Here is a 4,982-nt window from a genome sequence, read left to right as displayed (position 1 = left end):
AAGGAAAGACATAGAATTTGGATTTTTCTTCTTCGTAGAGTTTTGGGGAAGACTGAGGCAATCGTTGCTGAAGTCAGTGTTGTAATGGTGAATCGGGATTTTTAAATGAAGTGGGTTTGAATACTCTTGACTGTTTTGTGAAATCGAGTTACGTCTGTGATTGAAGGATTAAAAGGGTGTTTATAGGATTGAGTATGCGGAGTGAATGAAATTTATTGGGTTAATCTAACAAGACAGTCAGTGGATACAAGATCATAAGTACAAAGCAGTATTGAAGGTTAACAGTTTGGGTTGTACGGGGTTCTCTGTAACGTCTAGAGACCTACCGGCTGGGGCAAAAAGGACTTCGACAAGCAGTCGAAGAGCACCCGTATAGATTTATGGTACATTGTTGCAGTCGTTTATATTCCAGCAGTCAAAAACTGATAGACTGCTTGACTATCGGTGAATCTCCATACTACCTTCTACAGCCAGACGCCCGGCGCGTTCTCGAGGAGGAAAGCACGTAATACGACATAAGTGGTGGTTTTTTTTTTTTTTGAGGGAAATCGAGGAGGGAGCTAGTTTTCAAGCTTCTGCAAGGTTACCAGTTCGGTTTTCATTGGAGGTTTTTTGAAGATCAGGGGAATTAGAGAGAGGAGCTTCATGCTTCGGGTCCGGGAAGGAAAGACATAGAATTTGGATTTTTCTTCTTCGTAGAGTTTTGGGGAAGACTGAGGCAATCGCTGCTGAAGTCAGTGTTGTAATGGTGAATTGGGATTTTTAAATAAAGTGGGTTTGAATACTCTTGACTGTTTTGTGAAATCGAGTTACGTCTGTGATTGAAGGATTAAAAGGGTGTCTATAGGATTGAGTATGCGGAGTGAATGAAATTTATTGGGTTAATCTAACAAGACAGTCAGTGGATACAAGATCATAAGTACAAAGCAGTATTGAAGGTTAACAGTTTGGGTTGTACGGGGTTCTCTGTAACGTCTAGAGACCTACCGGCTGGGGCAAAAAGGACTTCGACAAGCAGTCGAAGAGCACCTGTATAGATTTATGGTACATTGTTGCAGTCGTTTATATTCCAGCAGTCAAAAACTAATAGACTGCTTGACTATCGGCGAATCTCCATACTACCTTCTACAGCCAGACGCCCGGTGCGTTCTCGAGGAGGAAAGCACGTAATACGACATAAGTGGTGGTTTTTTTTTTTTTTGAGGGAAATCGAGGGGGGAGCTAGTTTTCAAGCTTCTGCAAGGTTACCAGTTCGGTTTTCATTGGAGGTTTTTTGAAGATCAGGGGAATTAGAGAGAGGAGCTTCATGCTTCGGGTCGGGGAAGGAAAGACATAGAATTTGGATTTTTCTTCTTCGTAGAGTTTTGGGGAAGACTGAGGCAATCGCTGCTGAAGTCAGTGTTGTAATGGTGAATTGGGATTTTTAAATAAAGTGGGTTTGAATACTCTTGACTGTTTTGTGAAATCGAGTTACGTCTGTGATTGAAGGATTAAAAGGGTGTCTATAGGATTGAGTATGCGGAGTGAATGAAATTTATTGGGTTAATCTAACAAGACAGTCAGTGGATACAAGATCATAAGTACAAAGCAGTATTGAAGGTTAACAGTTTGGGTTGTACGGGGTTCTCTGTAACGTCTAGAGACCTACCGGCTGGGGCAAAAAGGACTTCGACAAGCAGTCGAAGAGCACCCGTATAGATTTATGGTACATTGTTGCAGTCGTTTATATTCCAGCAGTCAAAAACTAATAGACTGCTTGACTATCGGCGAATCTCCATACTACCTTCTACAGCCAGAAGCCCGGCGCGTTCTCGAGGAGGAAAGCACGTAATACGACATAAGTGGTGGTTTTTTTTTTTTTTGAGGGAAATCGAGGAGGGAGCTAGTTTTCAAGCTTCTGCAAGGTTACCAGTTCGGTTTTCATTGGAGGTTTTTTGAAGATCAGGGGAATTAGAGAGAGGAGCTTCATGCTTCGGGTCCGGGAAGGAAAGACATAGAATTTGGATTTTTCTTCTTCGTAGAGTTTTGGGGAAGACTGAGGCAATCGCTGCTGAAGTCAGTGTTGTAATGGTGAATTGGGATTTTTAAATAAAGTGGGTTTGAATACTCTTGACTGTTTTGTGAAATCGAGTTACGTCTGTGATTGAAGGATTAAAAGGGTGTCTATAGGATTGAGTATGCGGAGTGAATGAAATTTATTGGGTTAATCTAAGAAGACAGTCAGTGGATACAAGATCATAAGTACAAAGCAGTATTGAAGGTTAACAGTTTGGGTTGTACGGGGTTCTCTGTAACGTCTAGAGACCTACCGGCTGGGGCAAAAAGGACTTCGACAAGCAGTCGAAGAGCACCCGTATAGATTTATGGTACATTGTTGCAGTCGTTTATATTCCAGCAGTCAAAAACTAATAGACTGCTTCACTATCGGTGAATCTCCATACTACCTTCTACAGCCAGACCCCCGGTGCGTTCTCGAGGAGGAAAGCACGTAATACGACATAAGTGGTGGTTTTTTTTTTTTTTGAGGGAAATCGAGGGGGGAGCTAGTTTTGAAGCTTCTGCAAGGTTACCAGTTCGGTTTTCATTGGAGGTTTTTTGAAGATCAGGGGAATTAGAGAGAGGAGCTTCATGCTTCGGGTCGGGGAAGGAAAGACATAGAATTTGGATTTTTCTTCTTCGTAGAGTTTTGGGGAAGACTGAGGCAATCGCTGCTGAAGTCAGTGTTGTAATGGTGAATCGAGATTTTTAAATGAAGTGGGTTTGAATACTCTTGACTGTTTTGTGAAATCGAGTTACGTCTGTGATTGAAGGATTAAAAGGGTGTCTATAGGATTGAGTATGCGGAGTGAATGAAATTTATTGGGTAAATCTAACAAGACAGTCAGTGGATACAAGATCATAAGTACAAAGCAGTATTGAAGGTTAACAGTTTGGGTTGTACGGGGTTCTCTGTAACGTCTAGAGACCTACCGGCTGGGGCAAAAAGGACTTCGACAAGCAGTCGAAGAGCACCCGTATAGATTTACGGTACATTGTTGCAGTCGTTTATATTCCAGCAGTCAAAAACTGATAGACTGCTTGACTATCGGTGAATCTCCATACTACCTTCTACAGCCAGACGCCCGGCGCGTTCTCGAGGAGGAAAGCACGTAATACGACATAAGTGGTGGTTTTTTTTTTTGAGGGAAATCGAGGGGGGAGCTAGTTTTCAAGCTTCTGCAAGGTTACCAATTCGGTTTTCATTGGAGGTTTTTTGAAGATCAGGGGAATTAGAGAGAGGAGCTTCATGCTTCGGGTCGGGGAAGGAAAGACATAGAATTTGGATTTTTCTTCTTCGTAGAGTTTTGGTGAAGACTGAGGCAATCGCTGCTGAAGTCAGTGTTGTAATGGTGAATCGGGATTTTTAAATGAAGTGGGTTTGAATACTCTTGACTGTTTTGTGAAATCGAGTTACGTCTGTGATTGAAGGATTAAAAGGGTGTCTATAGGATTGAGTATGCGGAGTGAATGAAATTTATTGGGTTAATCTAACAAGACAGTCAGTGGATACAAGATCATAAGTACAAAGCAGTATTGAAGGTTAACAGTTTGGGTTGTACGGGGTTCTCTGTAACGTCTAGAGACCTACCGGCTGGGGCAAAAAGGACTTCGACAAGCAGTCGAAGAGCACCCGTATAGATTTATGGTACATTGTTGCAGTCGTTTATATTCCAGCAGTCAAAAACTAATAGACTGCTTCACTATCGGTGAATCTCCATACTACCTTCTACAGCCAGACGCCCGGTGCGTTCTCGAGGAGGAAAGCACGTAATACGACATAAGTGGTGGTTTTTTTTTTTTTTGAGGGAAATCGAGGGGGGAGCTAGTTTTCAAGCTTCTGCAAGGTTACCAGTTCGGTTTTCATTGGAGGTTTTTTGAAGATCAGGGGAATTAGAGAGAGGAGCTTCATGCTTCGGGTCGGGGAAGGAAAGACATAGAATTTGGATTTTTCTTCTTCGTAGAGTTTTAGGGAAGACTGAGGCAATCGCTGCTGAAGTCAGTGTTGTAATGGTGAATCGAGATTTTTAAATGAAGTGGGTTTGAATACTCTTGACTGTTTTGTGAAATCGAGTTACGTCTGTGATTGAAGGATTAAAAGGGTGTCTATAGGATTGAGTATGTGGAGTGAATGAAATTTATTGGGTAAATCTAACAAGACAGTCAGTGGATACAAGATCATAAGTACAAAGCAGTATTGAAGGTTAACAGTTTGGGTTGTACGGGGTTCTCTGTAACGTCTAGAGACCTACCGGCTGGGGCAAAAAGGACTTCGACAAGCAGTCGAAGAGCACCCGTATAGATTTACGGTACATTGTTGCAGTCGTTTATATTCCAGCAGTCAAAAACTGATAGACTGCTTGACTATCGGTGAATCTCCATACTACCTTCTACAGCCAGACGCCCGGCGCGTTCTCGAGGAGGAAAGCACGTAATACGACATAAGTGGTGGTTTTTTTTTTTGAGGGAAATCGAGGGGGGAGCTAGTTTTCAAGCTTCTGCAAGGTTACCAATTCGGTTTTCATTGGAGGTTTTTTGAAGATCAGGGGAATTAGAGAGAGGAGCTTCATGCTTCGGGTCGGGGAAGGAAAGACATAGAATTTGGATTTTTCTTCTTCGTAGAGTTTTGGTGAAGACTGAGGCAATCGCTGCTGAAGTCAGTGTTGTAATGGTGAATCGGGATTTTTAAATGAAGTGGGTTTGAATACTCTTGACTGTTTTGTGAAATCGAGTTACGTTTGTGATTGAAGGATTAAAAAGGTGTCTATAGGATTGAGTATGCGGAGTGAATGAAATTTATTGGGTTAATCTAACAAGACAGTCAGTGGATACAAGATCATAAGTACAAAGCAGTATTGAAGGTTAACAGTTTGGGTTGTACGGGGTTCTCTGTAACGTCTAGAGACCTACCGGCTGGGGCAAAAAGGACTTCGACAAGCAGTCGA

This window comes from Physcomitrium patens, chromosome 8 (genome assembly GCF_059467195.1).
Source record: "Physcomitrium patens ecotype Gransden chromosome 8, ASM5946719v1, whole genome shotgun sequence".
NCBI classification, from domain to species: domain Eukaryota; kingdom Viridiplantae; phylum Streptophyta; class Bryopsida; order Funariales; family Funariaceae; genus Physcomitrium; species Physcomitrium patens.
The sequence above is the reverse complement of the archived record's forward strand: the minus strand, read 5'-3'. Positions refer to the sequence as shown.